General features: G+C 41.0%; 1 protein-coding gene across 6 annotated transcripts in view; it reads left to right on the forward strand.

Moving 5' to 3' along the window:
• The window catches only part of FILIP1 (filamin A interacting protein 1), a 300,074-nt gene that overhangs the window by 179,071 nt on the left and 101,871 nt on the right, over nucleotides 1–19,132 (forward strand). The gene's annotated exons all lie outside the window — the stretch shown is intronic.

Genomic DNA, 19,132 nt, shown 5'->3' on the forward strand with positions numbered 1-19,132 from the left:
CCTCAGCAGATGCAGGCCTGTCCTACTGGCACAATGACTAGCTGAGATTGCACACAGAGAAGTAGCTGGGATGGTTTCCATTATTACACTTTTGTCATTGACTGCTTCCAATAACAAGTTCTTTCTAATAAATTGGAACACTTTTACTCTCTGGGTGAAAAATCGGTTACATATTTCCCACACTAAACTGAAAGTAATGAAATTGTACACCCAGACCATCACTTGGGCACCATGATTAATTTCCCCTTGTATTTGTCCAAAAATAGCACTTTAAAAAAGCCAGTTAACTTGGCTGTACTAAAACCGACAAAACTTCAAAAGAAATGCTACTAACATCAAGAATCTGTAATGCAGAAGACTTGGCAAAAGTATATTATTGTAAAATGATTCAAGAAGACACAAATTCTTTTTCCTGATGCAAAAAAAAATAACAAAAACATTAGCCATTTTATATAGCAAATTCCCTTGATATATCTTCTTCTATACATTTTAGGGGGAAAACCTCAAAATTCGGGTATTCTCATGTCTCTCTTTGCAATTACAGTTAATTCTCCTCTGGTTGTGCATAAAGAGGCAGGGGAAACTCAACAGTGCAACTAGATTACATACTACCATTCCATTGGCTTGGGGGTCCTCTAGGCTAAGTCAGAGACAGTCATTGATACACTGTGAAGTCTTTCTTCATACTGGGTGACTAGCAGAAGAAAGTGTTATGTTTCAGAGATAATTTACAAAATAGAAAATATGCCTGTGGATTGCCAGAAGCTTACTCTATTCTGACCTTTTGGAATTGATAGCCATTTTCTTTAATATTGTTCACCTGTTTCTCTTCATCTCTCCATCACATTAGAGTCTTCTCTTGGCACTGCTTTCTCATCAAGAGAGTTCATTCTTCCTTTAACTTTAATTAATGAATAATTCATTTATTCAAATTTCATTGCTTGTATATAAGGAAAATTGCTTATATGAGAGGTCTAAAGACTGAAAAGATGAAAAATTATAATTATAGCTAAATCTTGTTGAGTTTCTAGTATATGCCAAGTGTGTTTTTAGACACTAAGTATTAAAGCAATCATGAAGAAAGATAATAACCTGATAGGATAGATGAGAATATGTAGGAATGAGTATCCTAAAGGGTAATACTAATATAAATGATGGAAGTACTGAGAAGGAATAGATTATGAAAATCTAAGGAGATGAGTGACAGCTGTACAAAATAATTGGGCCTTGAAGAATAAAGTAAGTTTTAGACAAGTAGAAATGAGCACAGTAGGGGCTGGCACTGTGGCGCAGCAGGATAAAGCCCCAGTTGCTGGTCCAGCATCCCATATGGATACTGGTTTGAGTCCTGGCTGCTTCTCTTCTGATCCAGCTCCCTGCTAGTGCACCTGGGAAAGCAGCAGAGGATGGCCCAAATGCTTGGGCCCCTGTACCCATGTGGAAGACCTGGAAGAGAAGCTCCTGGCTTCTGACTTCAGATTAGCTCAGCGAACTGGCCATTGCAGCCATTTAAGGAATGAACCAACTGATAGAAGGCCCACCCACCCATTCCCCGCCCCGTAACTCTGTTTTTCAAATGAAAATTTTAAAAAATGGTTAAAAAAAAAAGAAATGAGCGTAGTAATCACATGAGCAGAATTAAATACAAAGTGGGTGGGAAAGTATGGGTCATGTTCCTCAGTGAATAGTCTGCTTTCAGTGGACAAGTATTTAGTGGAGGTAAAGTTATACCCTCGTTTGAATAACAAAAAGGAGAAGAAAAAAGGCTTTGAAGATCCCAGGGAAGTAGAGTGATACAGAAATCAGAGGAGTCAAGATTGTTCAAAAGAGAGTTTTAGTCAGTCAAATCAACAGGCAAGTCCAGTTGAATGGGACCGAAGGCTCTTTCTTTGGGTTTGTGAATCTGGAGGTGATTGAGAACATTTTCCAGAGAAGTTACAATGTGTTTAAGCATTTTCAGTGAGTTGAGAAGTTTAAGAAATAGAATAATATGTCCTGTTGAAAATCCAGGAATTTAGAAAATATGTGTTTATTTTGGTAAGCATTAATTAGATTTGCTGAGGTTTTCTTGAGACAGCCAGAGAAGACACATTTCTGTCTTCTTTAGCTTAGCCATAAATTATTTGTCTGACACTGTGTAAGCCCTTAGTACACAGTTGTTGACCTCCTGATTTGTAATCACCATGTTGCTTTTCGCTGCTTTGGGGTTTTCAGTGAAACATGGGATTATGAAAAAGGCTAAAACAGTGTGCCTTGAATGCCAACTTCTGTAGAGAAATTTGGTAGAATCCAAAAGGTTTGGTTGACTTTATTAATGTTGACTTTGGGCCTCAGTTTACTCTCCATCTGTATCATATTTCCTACCTTCCAGGGTGATTGAGATATAAATTTAGCCATTAATTTGGAGAATCTAGGGATGAGAAAAGTAGTAATAAATGGGATAGTCACTAGAGAGAAATTCAGATCAAGAGAGGGAGGTTTTAAAATAAATTCTTAAAATTTTTAAACTGACATTAAAGTTGTACATATTTATGGGGTCCGATGTGATGTTTCTTTTTTTCCCAAAGATTTATTTTATTTATTTGAAAGAGTTACAGAAGGAGGTAGAGACAGAGAGAGAGGTCTTCCATCTGCTGGTTCATTCCCCAGATGACCCCAACGGCCAGAGCTATGCTGATCCGAAGCCAGGAGTCAGGAGCTTTTTCCAGGTCTCCCACGCGGGTACTTGGGCCATCTTCTACTGCTTTCCCAGGCCATAGCAGAGAGCTGGATCAGAAGAGGAACAGCCCCGGGACTTGAACTGGCGCCCTTATGGGATACCTGTGCTTCAGGCCAGGGCTTTAACCCGCTGCGCCACAGTGCAAGCCCCCATGTGATGTTTCAATACAAGAACATATTGTGTAATATCCAATCAGGATAAATAGTAAATAGGGAGGGTTGTTAATGATGAAAGAGATTTCCTGTGTTCTTGAGTTAACAGGGTATAGGACTAGAAAGGAGCATGGTCAAGGATATAAGAAAGAGGTTAGATTATTGATGATAGAATCTTACAGGAAACAAAAGAAAGTAGGTCAAAGGTATGGTTTTGAGACTGACCTTGGTTTTGACCATGGAAAGGAGGAGACCTGGCCCCAGGGCCAGGCGCTGGGGCACAGCGAGTTAAGCCATGACCTGTAGCACTGGCAATCCCATATGGGCTACATACACCATATGTGACAGATGTCAAAAAAGTAGACTGTGTGGGTGAGACTGATCAGTAAGGGATACTGGGGGGAGAGTGTGCAGGTCAATGGGAAGACAATCAAGAGAAGATGGGAAAGCTTGGGAGCTGAGTCACTTGCATTTGAAGTCTCTTCGTGGCACAGATTGAGCTAATGCAAGGTCTTAGGTGTAGTCTTGGGAATAGAAGTGAAGACAGTTGGATTTAATGAGATCAAGAAATCATAAAGTCAGGTTATTGGCTCAAATCTCCCATTAAATGTCTGAGCTTCCTGAAATGATGGCAGGATTTGGAGCAGAGAGCAAGTCTGGGTCACTGAACAAATATGAGTGCAGGGGATCATAAGGTCAGGAGATAACTGCTGCTGGATTTTCCTAAAGTGTTTCTCTGATCATGTCATTCTGTTGCTTAGGTATTTACAAGAGGTCCTTAGACCTTATCAGACTGAAATGTAAATTGCTCAGACTGGCCTACAAAAGTGATGTATTAACTGGCTCACCTTTAGCTATAAAAACTCATCTTTAGTGTTCCTTAACATGACCATCCTATCTAATCAGGAAGTCTCCATGTTCTCTCTCAACCCAGAAACACACACACACACACACACAAACACTATCCCCATCCCAGTAGTCTTTTTCATCTTATGTTCCTTTATATTGTTCCTACCTTAGAATATTCACAAGATAACAATAGGGGCTAGATTATCTAGGAAAATTTAGGACATGTGTGTGTGCCTGTTCTGTCTCATACTTCCCTCCTGTACCAGTCAGTTAGTTCATAAGACTCCACTGAAGCCTCACCTCCACAAGGAAATCACTTCTAATCACTTGCTCCCCATACCGGTCTTTTTCCTATCCTGAAATCCTGCAACTTTTTTGGTGTATGTGAACAAAGCATCTCATATATATACATTCCTGAAGTGTCTTATATATTTATGTCTTGTTGCCCAAAACAGCTTCCTGAGAGAAGGGGCTGTGTCTTTGCCTTTTTTTTTTTTTTTTTTTGACAGGCAGAGTGGACAGTGAGAGAGAGAGACAGAGAGAAAGGTCTTCCTTTGCCATTGGTTCACCCTCCAATGGCCGCCACGGCTGGTGCTCTGTGGCCAGCACACCGCGCTGATCCGAAGCCAGGAGCCAGGCACTCATCCTGGTCTCCCATGGGGTGCAGGGCCCAAGCACTTGGGCCATCCTCCACTGCACTCCCTGGCCACAGCAGAGAGCTGGCCTGGAAGAGGGGCAACCGGGACAGAATCCGGAGCCCCGACCGGGACTAGAACCCGGTGTGCCAGCGCCACAAGGCAGAGGATTAGCATAGTGAGCCACGGTGCCAGCCTGTCTTTGCTTCTTCTATACGCCTTGTTGTAACTAGTAAAGGGCTAGGAATATCATGTTAGTCTATTGGTAATGAGTGATTAATTTCAGAATGTCCTCATACTTATATTCCCTATGAATCACTCATGAGATTTTTATGTCTACAAAACAATTAAAAGTACATAGAAATGTACAAGTATCATATATATAATACTATTATTGAATTAGCAGTAATGGTCATCAATATTTACTATGATTCAACTTTTATGTCATCTTTAATGAGATTTGTCATAGCTCCACTGGGGTTGATGATAATCGGGTGGAATTACCCAGTGCAACCAAGCACAATAGGCTTATCCTACCTGCAGGGATACCATTTACTTTTTCTTTAGAAATGGTTTTCTTTTCTTAAATGAGTTCCATTAGTCACATGGTAAGGCTTCCCTTAGAACTTCTGTGCTTCTGAAGAATGAGGCTTTTAGTTACCCTCTATGGCTTTTTAAATTGATGACTCACCTGCACTTAATATGCTCCATCTTTAGAATCTCAGGCTGAGGTCACCCTGAGTGAGGCTGCCCAGTGAAACCTCACACCACCAAAATGGTCAGCGTGCTGAGAATGGTATGTCTCTGCTAAGTTTAGGAGGCAGCACAGAGACAGGTTGACTTCTGATTAAAATCAGGACCAGATCTGATCCTTTGTTGAATACAGTGCTTCAGGGCTCATGTGTCCAGCAGTGTTGTCAGTATTTTAACAAAGAGCTTTGGTGTCTGGTTTTCATTGTTTCAGGCAGAATACCTTTGTGCTTCTAATAGCATTAGAAAGTTGGCTTCTCTGAAATGAGAATAATGGATTCATTGGCACGTTAGGAAAGAACTTTGGTATTATTGATTTTAAAAAATACATATTAATGGAGAATATCTCTTTGTTAAAAAATCCTTTCAATAGTTTAAGGGCACTGGACACTGGAAAATACTCTATAGGAGTAATAGGAACAGATGGAAATTTTCCACTAAGTAGCTATAACCTGTATTTTTCAGTAAAAAAAAAATGGTCTCCATTACTTCAGTAAACAAAGCTATAGCTTAGTCCAACTTACCTGTTAAACATTTCTCAATTATTTGTGTATTTGCTTTTGTTACATGGAGCCATTTTCAAGATTAGTTTGGGGGCCGGCACTGTGGCGTAGTGTGTAAAGCTGCTGCCTGCAGTGCCAGCATCCCATATGGGCGCTGGTTCCAGTCCCAGCTGCTCCACTTCCAATCCAGCTCTCTGCTGTGGCCTGGGAAAGAAGTAGAAGATGGCCCAAGTCCTTGGGCCCTGCACCCACATGGGAGACCCTGGAAAAGCTCCTGGCTTCAGATCAGCCCAGCTCCACTGTTGCAGCTATTTGGGGAGCGGACCAGTGGATGGAAGACTTTTATCTCTGTCTATCCCCTTCCCTGTCTGTAACTCTACCTCTCAAATAAATACATTAAACCTTTTTTTTTTTTTTTGGCAGGCAGAGTGGACAGTGAGAGAGAGAGAGACAGAGAGAAAGGTCTTCCTTTTGCCATTGGTTCACCCTCCAATGGCCACCGCGGCCGGTGCGCTGCGGCCGGCGCACCGTGCTGATCTGAAGCCAGGAGCCAGGTGCTTTTCCTGGTCTCCCATGGGGTGCAGGGCCCAAGCACTTGGGCCATCCTCCACTGCACTCCCGGGCCATAGCAGAGAGCTGGCCTGGAAGAGGGGCAACTGGGACAGAATCCGGAACCCTGACAGGGACTAGAACCCGGTGTGCCAGCGCCACAAGGCGGAGGATTAGCCTATTGAGCCACGGCGCTGGCCAAATTAAACCTTTTTTAAAAAATTATTTTGTAGAGGCTGGCATTGTGGTTAAGCAGCCACCTGCTGGTTAAGCAGCCACCTCTGATGCCAGCATCCCATATGAGCGCCAGGTTCGAGTCCTGGCTGTTCCACTTCTAATCCAATTCTCTGCTAATATACCTGGGAAAGCAGCAGAAGATGGCCCAAGTGATGGGGTCCCTGATACGCATGTGGGAGACTGGATGGAGTTCCATGCTCCTGGCTTCAGCCTGGACCAGCTCCAGTCATTGCAGCCATTTGGGGGATGAACCAGTGGATGGAAGATCTCTCTGTCTCTGTCTCTCTCTCTCTCTCTCTCTTTCACTCTTTCTCTGTGTCTCCTTCCCTTTCTGTAACTCTGCCTTTCAAATAAATAAATAAATCTTTACAAAAAGAAAATTACTCTGTAGTTTCAACTGGCTAAACAAAATCTAAGAGTAGATTACTATCTAATTTTTTTATAGAAGTTTTGTGTATTAAATTGAGAGGTTTGGCTTTGGCAGAACAATCAGTGGCAATGATGGAGACTGGGGAAGTTCCTTGGGAAAAACAGGTCATGGTCAAAATTCTGGCTTTGTTTTCTACCTATCACAGTCTTGAACTCTTGCCTTATTTTATATATTTTCTTCTTGATGTCTTAGGCCAAAATTACTGGTATAACTGGCTCTTAACCAGGAACCTGGTAGGACTCTGCCCTAAGAAATCTATCATAATGTCCTCATTGCTAGGTGAAATGAGAGGACATCTGGAATTTCCTATAAAATACTCCAACCACTTTTCCCAAAAAATGTATGTGAGAGAGTGGTTTGCATGGTTCTGTTTACTTAGTGTCTACCTAAGACTCTTCCATAATACAAAGTTAAAAAATAAATGACATATGAAATGGCAAAAAGGAAAATAATAATGTCTGTATTGCCCTTTTGTCCTTCTGTGCTACCAAGGATATGCCCAAATCTTCAATTTTTTTTTAATCATCACAATAACCTTGAAAGGTTGGATGAAGAATAAACAGAAGTTCCAAGGGTTTAAGTAAACTTCCCCAAGAGCACTTTCTTTTAAGATGTCCCATACCCTTCTGACCCCAGCTTTATTCCTTTCGGTGTACCCCAAAGACTGTGGTATCAGCCTGTTTCACTATTTTTCTATTTAATAATTCTTATTTTGCTAATGCTGGAAAGCCAATAATTTCAAGTCACATTAAATCAATAAATGTATCATAAGGGCCTATTATATACCAGGAAAATAATGTAGTACTTTTTTTTTTTAGCAGTCCAATTTGAAGAACAAATTCATTAGGAAAACCTGTCCCATGGATCAAGAGAAGCACCTTCATTACTTGGCAATAGGATTTCCTTCACACAAAGCAACAAATTTTAGAGTTTACAAAACTCACTTTTTTCATCTCTAAATCACAGCTTGAACTGATGATTAATTTCTCTTTAAAAGTCTTTCTTATTTCTTCAACTGCATCTTGTGTTTTTCGTGCTTCCTAGTGGAAGTTTAACAACATGAACAATAGAAATCACTTGTAATGAACCTAACTGTGGATTTTGTCAATGCCAACACCAGATTGGTGCTTGAATACATTGAAAAATACAGTAAAAGTTTCACTTAATATAGGTGCATTTTTTCCTGTTTACACTATTACTACATATAAAACATTTTTTGCAGTTATTACATGTTCTTTAAAAAATTCATTTACTTATTTGAAAGGCAGAGTTAAGAGTGGGTGGAGAGAGGCAGAGAGACAGAGAGAGAGAGAGAGAGATCTTCCATCTGCTGGAATGGCCACATGGTAGGGGCTGGGCCAAACTGAAGCCAGGAGCCAGGAACTCCATCCAGGTCTCCCATGTGGGTGGCAGGGCAAGCACTTGTGCCATCTTCCATTGATTTCTTAGCTGCATTAGCAGAGAGCTGGATTGGAAGTGGAGCAGCTGGGAATTGAACTGGTACCCATATGGGATGCCAGCATTGCAGGCAGTAGCTTAACCTACTGTGCCCAATCCAGATTCATTATTAAATGTTTTAAGAGTAAAATGCAGATCAGCATGTCTAGACCATGGTAACTTTAAGTTGATGGTGCTCAAATCAGTGAGAAATCACCATTCTGGCACAACTAATGTGTACAAATGCTCAGATGCTATTTTAACCTCTATTTTATTCTCCTCTCTCTTCTGAACAATTCCAGTGACACTCTTGAAAACCACTAGGCAAAGACTTGGTAGATAAAAGATGGCCAGTCTTTAGGTCCTTCCTGCTCATAATCTTCTCTGTTATCACCCCTACTGATTCTCGGGAGATGTCCTGATGCTGTGGTGATGAAAGATCTGTTCTTAGTCTTATGTGCTCTGAGGCATCTTTGGGTTTTCCAGGTGAAGTTACAAGTGCAGACAAGATGGTAGAATATTTTTCTTTGCAAAGCTAACTGGTCCAATTGGGACTTGAAATCTGAATTCATAAACATCAAGTGAACCAGTTAAGGACCAGTCTCAAAATATGAAGGCCTCAGAGACTCATGTCTATGGCTGTCAACAGAGACATACAATTATCCCAGCAGTCTGTATTTAAAAGAGAAAGCAGATTATTGTTGAGAATTATGAGCACAAATTTTAGCAAAGTTTCCACTCTCTCCCAGCCCTTTACAAATAGCAATAATGAAAATGCATTTGCAAGCCCTTGGTTCTCTGAGGATTAGCTAATTTATGATGTAAATCAACAATATACTAAGTGTTGTATGTTTCTTAGCAGATATAGTCTCACATGCTCAAAACCCATACTTGCAAATAAAAATGAGTGACCCTTGAACTGTTTTTGAACCTTGAATCGATCTCTTCTGAGATGGCCTGTTATTGCTGCTGCTGACTTGGAATAATGAAAAACTGTTATATGTTTTATTTGTGTGTGTGTATGTTATATGAAATATATAAACATATATCTTCAATTAGCAACCTTTTTTTTAATCTGAAAACAAACATAATATATACTGCTTACTGAAATCATTAAAATGTGCTTGCATTTTTTCCTTAAAAGAATGTAAATTCCTGGCTTTGCATTTACAATGGATAAGCATTTGAGTGATCATAAGATCAATGCTGCATACTTACTTGATGAGCCCTGAGTATTTGTCAACTTTACAATACTTGCATGGCTTGTTTATGGTATAATATGTCAGCCTGAATGTCAAGTATGCTGACTGCAAAATACCTGAGCTGAGCAAGGCCTTCTCTTGAAAACAAATGGACACATCCTGACTGTGAGAATGGAGCATGGAAAGCTGTGAACACTGGACTTCTTTTTCTCTCCAGATATATCATTGCTTTAGTGGGGTGGAATATGGACTTCCCCTTCATCACCCATGAGACAAGGACACAGGGCGTTCTAAGATCCCATTCCCTCCTGAGCGTCACCATCTCATTGCAAGGATTTTCGCAGATATCATACTGTTGACCAACTATATAGCAGAGGGGAATCAACAACCTGCCATTCATATTATCTCCTAGCATGCGGCAGTTGATTCAACTGAAAAAGGAATAATTGACAGGCAGTTATGGAATTCCAGCTAGGCCATGGAGGGACTCTGGGCCAAAAGGAAGTCACAATATCCCTGACCTCAAATAGCTGGAAGGACACGAACTCTGTTGCCACCGCTTCACTTCAGGCATCCTAACCACCTTTTACATGGTTTAATGCAGCAGCTTCCCAACCGCTATACCCTTCCTGCAGTCTTGTCACTCTTCAGTTAATTCTGTACATCACAGCAAGAGGCAACCTTGTAAAATATGAAATTGACCCAGACTTTTTTCTTGCTAAAACACTAACAGGTTCCCTATTGCCCTGAGAGGTTTTCATGACCTAGCCCCTGCTCACCACTCCAAGCTCACCTTTCTTTTCTTTCTTTCCCCTTCTTTCCTTCCTTTCTTCTTTCTTTCCTTTTTTTTTTTTTTTCAAGATTTATTTATTTATTTGAAAGGCAGAGAGAGAAAGAGCAGTCTTCCATCCCCTGGGTCACTCTCCAAATGGCTGCAATGGCTAGAGCTGGGCCGATCCGAAGCCAGGAGCCAGGAGCTTCTTCTAGGTCTCCCACGTGGGTATAGGGGCCCAAGGACTTGGGCCATCTTCTACTGCTTTCCCAGGCCATAGCAGAGAGCTGGATCAGAAGTGGAGCAGCCAGAACTTGAACTAACACCCACATGGGATGCCAGCACTGCAGGCAATGGCTTTACCAGCTATGCCACAGCACTGGCCCCCCAGGCCCATCTTTCATTACATCCCCCCCTCCTCACCCCGATCTGTGGTCCTGTCATGCTTACCTGTCTGCAGTCCCCTGAGCATTTTCTGTCTTAAATAATGTTGGGAGCCTCTTCTTCTTGGAGATTATTCTCTTTGATTACATATTATACAAATGATTTATGAGAAAAGGCAATAAGGGTTCACATATTCAATGTTGACTAACAAGAGGAGTACCTTGATTCTCTTCATTGATTTTTGTCCTGCTTTATTTTTAATGTTTCCACATCAAGTAAAGGTCATTAGGCAGAAAAAAGCAATTTTCCACACAAACATGTACTGTTAGGCTAGTGCTGCACCATTATTTATTATAATTGGCTTGCATATTTTATAAAGGACTCAGGAGAGAAGACTTCTATTCTGTCCAGGTGTTGCAGAGAATTTTATCTTTTGATAAAGTGCCATTCCTATATATTTCCAGGGTGGAATCTTACTGCAATCACATGTCCAGGAATCATGTTGTAATGACAAAACAAGTATATGAATGGAACCATGTTCTAATTCAATAGAGCACAACTATCAGGCAAAACATGAAAATATAATTCTATGGTTAAAGTTTAATATTCTTGATTTTTTAAAAAGATTTATTTATTTATTTGAAATGCAGAGTTACAGAGAGAGGAGGAGAGAGAGCACGAGAGTGCGAGAGTGCAATCTTCCATCCTCTGGTTCACTTTTCAAATGGCTGAAATGGCTGCAGCTGGGCCGATCGAATTTAGGAGCCAGGAGCTTCTTCCAGGTCTCCAACATGGGTTCAAGGGCACAAGGACTTGGACTATCTTCCACTTCTTTCCCAGGAACATTACCAGGGCACTGAAACAGAAGTGGAACAGCTGGCACTTGAACTGTCACCAATATGGGATGCCAGCACTGCAGGTGGTGGCTTTACCCACTACACCACAGAACTGGCCCTTATTTTGTTATTTTACGTTAAAATATTTTATTTAAATTTTTGTTTATTTCACATTTATGGTTGAGAAGTTATAAAAGGGTATGGTGTATGCAAGTATATAAACTTGTGTTTTTCACAAATGAAAACATACTGTATATTCTTCTGGAACTATTATACATGCTTTGGAGATCTTTCTCTATTACATATAAAATATATGTAAAATTTGCATTCTTTTTTATTAACTGTAGAGTGCATGGTGGTTGAATGCTTAGTGGAGTCTACTCCTGATGGACATTTAGGCTGCACTCAGTCTTTTGCTACCACAGTCAATGCTACATGAATACATTATACATATATCTCATCACTCATATAATGGTATTTCTCCGGGTAAAATTTCCAGAATTGAAATTGCTGGTCGAAAGGTATATAAATTTATAACATATTTTGCTAAATTGTCCTTCATAAGTCGTTTTTTTCCCACACTCCTGAAAATACAGTATATTATCAATCGTTTTACCAGATGCTGTTATAATTTCTTGGCCAGTCTGATAGGTGAAATGGGTATCTGCTGGTAGTTTTAATTTATATTTCTCTTGTGAATGAGGTTAGATATCCTTTCAAATATTTTAGAGGTATTTTAATTTCCTTTTCTGTGACCAGCCTGTTCTTATGCTTTGCTCATTTTTCTATTGGATCTTTGATCTTTTATCAAGTAGCAAGTATTTCTGTTGTAAAGAAATTAGTTCTTAGTGAGTGATATCAGCTGTAAATCACAAAGTTTTTATCTCAGTATTTTTATTTTGGCTTTGCTTTTGTAACTTTTATGCTTTGCAAAATTTATTATTACTATTGTTAGGAAGACATTAATCTTTTCTTTTATGGCTTCTGATGTGGGCCAAAATTAGAAAGGCCTTCCTACTCCTAGATTATGAAAAATACCTTTCAAATTTTCTTCTAATACTTCCTCCCTCATTTTTCCCCTTCAAATATTTGATCCATCTGGAAATCATCTTAGTTTAAAGTGAGCCACTTTACTTTTTTGTAGGCGTCTATTATAATAGCCAGGATATAGTCAGGAAAACACAAAGCACACTACATATTTCAAACAGAAAGGAGATAATAAAGGGGTTTAGATACACAACTGAACAAGTGAAAAGGGAAGGCTGAGGTAACTAGAGATGATAATTGCAAGAGCAGTTACAACCTTCAGGTTGAGAAACAAAGGGAAGTGAGATTACTAGAACACAGAACGTCAGAGTTCCCTCTGAAGGAGCCAAAAGTCTAGGAAATGTAATTTGCAGAATCCTAGACTTAATATCACAAAGTAGAATAAAAGAAATTATTTCATAACTGAGACAATAAATAAATAACAGTTAATTGGACAATCTATTTTCCTCTATCATTTGAAGTGTCATTTTTATCCTATAATATTTAAATATATTTTGGAGTTTTCTGGTTTTTTGATACTTCTCAGTCTATACCATGCTATAGTGCCATACTTTTAATTATCACAGTACTATGATTTGTTTTCATATGTAGAAGCATCAATCTTTTCTCATTATACTTTCTCTTATTTTTCCCATTTATTTCTTTTTATTTTTAAAAAAGATAGCTTTAAAGGTGGGCATTTGGTGGGATGATTAATCTGTCACTTGGGATTCCCTCATTCCATACTGAAGTACCTGGGTTGAAGTCCCAGCTCTGCTCCAATTCCAGCTTCCTGCTAATGCACAATCTGAGAGACAGTAGGTGATGGCTCAAGTAGTTGGGAGACCTGGATGAAGCTGCTGGCTCCTGACTTCGGCCTGGCCCAGCCCTGGCTGTTGCAGCCAACTAGTGAGTGAACCAGTGGACGGAAGTGCTGCTCATCACGGGGCAGCAGGTCCGATAGAGCTCCTCAGGGCCAGCCTGGGGAGCTCAGGGGCCAAGCGGGATGATGAGTGTCGGCGGCAAAGGAACCACACCAGAGCTGGGAGATCAGTCAACGCCCAGGGCACAGCCGGGTTCTCAACTTTATTGGGAGGGGAAGAGCTTTTATAGACACAGAAAGGGAGCTGTCCAGGGCACAAGGGAACTGAGCCAACCAGCTGAAAGGTAAGGCAGGACACGAGCCAGGCACACCCTCAAGGGCCTATCACAGCCGAGGACACATACTGTCCACAAATACGGAAGTCTCCTGTCAGGCTAGGTACCTCCCCCAGGGGCCATCTTAGATTGTTGGAAACGCTGAGTCACTGAGATGCGGAAGTGCAGCAAACTCTAGCAAAGGCTTAGAGGCCTTGTCGAGGGAAGGCTTAGCAACTTTGTTTCCTTTTCGGTTGGAGCCGACCCCCCCCCCCCCCCCGCACGGAAAATTCCTCTCTCCTTCTCTTTCTGTAACTTTGACTTTCAAATAAAAAAGCAAAAATATTTTTTTAAAAAAGAAACAAAAATATCCCAAAAACCCCAAATTTTTTAAAATGGGATGTGATTTTTAAAAATTCCTTTAAAGGAGGGCTGGCGCCGCAGCTCAATAGGCTAATCCTCCACCTAGCGGCGCCGGCACACCGGGTTCTAGTCCCGGTCGGGGCGCCGGATTCTGTCCCGGTTGCCCCTCTTCCAGGCCAGCTCTCTGCTGTGGCCCGGGAGTGCAGTGGAGGATGGCCCAAGTACTTGGGCCCTGCACCCCATGGGAGACCAGGAAAAGCACCTGGCTCCTGCCTTTGGATCAGCGCGGTGCGCGGGTCGCAGCGCACCAGCCGTGGCAGCCATTGGAGGGTGAACCAACGGCAAAAGGAAGACCTTTCTCTCTGTCTCTCTCTCTCACTATCCACTCTGCCTGTCAAAACATAAAAAATAAAAAAATAAAAAAAAAAATAAAAAAGGGACAGGTAAAGCCATGTCAGCGATAGATTTGATTTTGAGCCGGCGCCGTGGCTCAATAGGCTAATCCTCCACCTTGCGGCGCCGGCACACCGGGTTCTAGTCCCGGTTGGGGCGCCGGATTCTGTCCCGGTTGCCCCTCTTCCAGGCCAGCTCTCTGCTATGGCCAGGGAGTGCAGTGGAGGATGGCCCAGGTGCTTGGGCCTTGCACCCCATGGGAGACCAGGAAAAGCACCTGGCTCCTGGCTCCTGCCAGGATCAGCGCGGTGCGCCGGCTGCAGCGGCGGCCATTGGAGGGTGAACCAACGGCAAAAGGAAGACCTTTCTCTCTCTGTCTCTCTCTCTCACTGTCCACTCTGCCTGTCAAAAAAAAAAAAAAAAAAAAAAAAAAAAAAAAAAAATTCCTTTAAAGGGTCTATGCATATAAAGAGATTTTTTTAAAAAGATTTATTTATTTATTTATTTATTTATTTATTTATTTGAAAGGCAGAGTTACAGAGAGGCAGAGGCAGAGGCAGAGAGAGAGAGAGAGAGAGAGAGGTCTTCCATCCACTAGTTTATTCCCCAAGTGGCCGCAATGCCCAGAGATGTGCTGATCTGAAACCAGGTGCCAGGAGTTTCCTCCAGGTCTCCCACCCAGGTGCAGGGACCCAAGGACTTATGCCATTTTCCACTGCTTTCCTGGCCATAATAGAGAGCTGGATTGACTTGAACTGGCGTCCACAATGGATGCCAGCACTTCAAGTGGCAGCTTCATCTGCTTTACCACGGTGCCAGCTCCTAAAGCGATATTTTGTTTATCTGGGTTGTGGGGAGACCTCTGGGTGCATGGGTGGTAGGGACCCAACACTTGGGCTATTTTCCACTGCTTTTTCCCAAGCCATTAACAGGGAGCTGGATTGGAATTGGAGCAGCCAGAACACATACCGGTGTTGTGGGCAACAGCTTTATCTTCTTTGCCACAGTGCTGGCCCCTTGAATGTTTTTCACTGTTTATGGTAATCAGAACCTCCATATAGTAGGAGCTTAATGATTATTTGCAGATTAATTTTATTAAAATTTTTTAAATGTAATTGTGCATTTAAAAATTTATCTTTATGCAGTCTAAACCACCTTTAGTTTTATTGTGTTGACAGTGATTGGGTGTACAAAGTACAGAAATTCCTTCTTTATGTCTCCAGAGATGATGTTAACCTTAGAAGAACAGAGATAAAATTAGGTTGTTCTGTGTAATCCAGACAAGAGATGATAATGGCTTAGACTAGGGTAGTAACATATTATGTGATTAAAAAAAAATATTTTCTTTATTTGAAATATAGAGTTACAGAGAGAGGTAGAGACTTAGAAAGAGAGAGAGAGGGAGAGAGAGCGCACACTTCCAGCACGCTGGTTCACTCTCTACATGCCCACAATGGCCAGAGTTGAGCCAATCCAAAGCCAGAAGCCGGGAGCTTTTTCTGGGTCTCCCATGTGAGTGGAGGGGCCCAAGAACCTGGGCCATCTTCCACTGCTTTCCTGCCTTAGCAGGGAGCTGGATCAGAAGTGGAGCAGCTGGGACTTGAACCGATGCCCAGATGGTTTAACGGTGCTGCAGACCAGGGCTTTAACCTTTGTGCCACAGCACCGACCCCTTATGTGACATTTGTAAGACAGCTATATTTGAAGGCAGATTAAATGTGAAATATGTGAGAAAGAGATTAATTAGGAAATACTAACTTCAAGGTTGTTTGCGGAAGACAACCAGGGAGCAGACAACCAGAGACCAGAATGTAAGTTGCACATGAAGTGTGAGATACTTGGTACACATTCAAGTATAGAGATGTCCAGTAGGCATTTGGAGATGAGTCTGCAGTTCAAGAGGACTAAGCTGGAGTTGTAAGTTGGGAGTCTGCTATATAAAGATGGTATGTAAAACAGTGAAACTGGGTGATATCAAAAAGAAAGTACATTTACACAGAAAAGATAAGAAGTCCAAGGATCAAGCCTTGGGGAATTCCAGCACTAAATCAGAAAGATGAAGATTCAGCAAGGGACATTTAGAATGAACAGTTTGAGAGGTAGGAGGGAAATCAGAAAAGTCAAGTGTCCTGGAGTCAAAGTGGAAGAATTTTCAATGTAGACAAAAAGATCCAAAATGTCAAATGCTGCTGATGGATTAAGAAAAATGTGCAATGAGAATTCACCATTGGATTTAGCAGCAGTGAGATCACTATTTTACTTGATACCAGGGTTTTAATGCAGTAATAGGAAAAGAATCTCACTCATTTGGGAGGAGAGAATATTGGAGACCAGAAGTATAGACAATTCTTTCAATGAAATTTGTTGTAGGAAGAAGAAGAGAAATGAAGTGAGGTCTTTCGGGGAAGTAGGGATCTAGTAGACAAGGTGAGAAGCTGGCATTAACTAGAAGTACAAGCAAGTAACAGGAGAGGTTATATACAGGTGAAGATAACAGTAGGTGTGTAAAGGTTGGAAGAGATTGTGGAAATTCTTCCCTAATTATTTCAACTTTCTTGGTAAGGTGGATAGCAAAGGAGGGAGTATATGAAACATTTGATAAAGAAGGAGAATATATGAACATTAGAGTGGAATGAGGAATAAGCTGTTATTTCTTGATAATATTCACAGCCCAGCTAAGGCTAATAATCATGAATTCAAAACAAGATAACTTGGCATGATGTATTATTATCTAGCTATAGGTATAAGCATTAGAAATGGGGAGTTAGATTTAAACAAAGCCATAGTTTGCCCACTCAAGTGGAAGAAGGGGCATGAAACTGAAGCTATATGCAATGAAATTGAAACTGAATGAGAAGGAAAATGAGTACATGGAGGAGGGGAGAGTGAAAGCCAGGGAAAAAATGATAAAGGCAATGGATTATAGATTTTGTTGCCATTAAAGTATTGTTGGATTTTTGGTTCTAGACAGAATGAACTAGAAATACAGGAGATGGTGGTGGGGAGTTAAAATTATAGATGGTTGCAAATTTTTTATAATAATGACAAGGCCTGGGGTATTGAACACAGAAGTGAGAGTTGGGCAGTATGAAGGACAGAATCATTGGAAGAGAGCAGTTCAGGAAAGAGTATTCAAATTTGGAAGTTCAGGTTAGAGTATTCAAGTAATCATCTAAGGGAGTATTGAAATCACCAATAAATTTGATAGAAGTGATGTTAGAGATTATAATAGCAATCCAGAAGCTGAAATCTTCAAGGAAGAGGGAATGAGCGGCTCCTGGAGTGTGAGTGCTACAAACAGAAAAGATAATTGTTGATATTGTCTGATGACATGATCTGCAAAGCAAGGACATCTTAGGCAGGGAAGGAGAGAGAATGATCTCAAAGCAATGATGGGGAGTAAAGAATTCTACACTACCTTCAGGCCCACTGGTACAAAAAGGGTGAGAGAAAAACTATTAGCTTCTAGGCTGTTGGGCAAGTAGTGGCCTCAAAAAAGAGGTGGGGTTCTTTTAGGGAAGGGTTCTCAAGCTTGCCTACAGCTGCTCAGGCCATGTTCCAGATCAATTAAACAACTTCGGAGGCAGGAGCCAGGTATCAATATTTTTTTTATTTAAAAGCTTCATGTAATTTCAAAGTGCATCCAAATTTTAATCACTACCTTAGACTGAAGAAGTGAAGACACTGTTCTCTGAAGAGTGTGAACTTTGGAAAGTTGGCTTGTAGTTGAATATGAGTTTTCAGAGAATTTCAGGGGTAGATGAGATATAGGACTAGAAAGATGATGGAAGAGCCAAATATAGATTTGAGTTTGGAGGGTTAGGGGAATGAGTTTTCTCTAGGTTTCACTGGTTGTGCCAAAAGTACCAGTTGCCACTTTAGCAGCTGCAATATCAGAAGTACATGTTTCCTTCATTTGTGGCTTTGGTGAATTCTTAGGAGGTAAAACTCAGAAAAGCAATGCCAGATTAGGAAGAGATGCTTCAAACAGTTTTGCTGCAGTAAGCCATCTTTGGTTGAAAACCTTCAGAATTGATCCTGGTGAATGTGACATCATACATGAGATAGCCACAAGGACTGATGTGCCCATATTGCTATAGCTCCAGAGTATCTTGCTAAACTAGCTCTTGGGAGTAAGCATGTGTGAAGAGTGACTACATGTTTATTGGCCTTGAAATCATGGAGAAATTTGACAGAAACCTAGGGATATTCCCATAATATTATTTAACAAGATTGGCCACTGTTGACTTGAAATGATGAGTTCAGCGCTGAGAAATCTGGCAGTGCTCATTGACTGACCTCATCCACCTGCCTCTTCTATTTAGTCATCTTCACCATGCTTTCATCTGACCATTCACTTGTAGATGACAAAGTGTGATGATGACAGCTCAGATAAGGTTCCTAACCGCAAAAACTCAGAAAAGGTCAGTGCATTTCAATTTTCTGAAACAATAATGCTCGGCAGCTTGGTAACTGCAAATGTTCAGCGTGAGTTTGACCTGCGTTAGGGGAGCCTTCAGCCATTTTGTCTCTAGCATAATCAAGAACATGCTGACCCTGAAAGTTTTCAGCTATTTATGTAAATCTTGGCCAGTGGTTCTTGGTAATTTATTTAGAAAAAGAAGATGCATTGTAAGTATTATGCAAGCTGGTAAAGCAGAGACTTTTCAGTACCAGAATCAGTGTCATGCTGCCAGATTAAGGCTTAGCCTATCATTAAAAACAAAAAAATCCTAAACAGCTAACAAGTAATGAGAT

This window comes from Oryctolagus cuniculus, chromosome 5, assembly GCF_964237555.1.
Source record: "Oryctolagus cuniculus chromosome 5, mOryCun1.1, whole genome shotgun sequence".
Taxonomy (NCBI): domain Eukaryota; kingdom Metazoa; phylum Chordata; class Mammalia; order Lagomorpha; family Leporidae; genus Oryctolagus; species Oryctolagus cuniculus.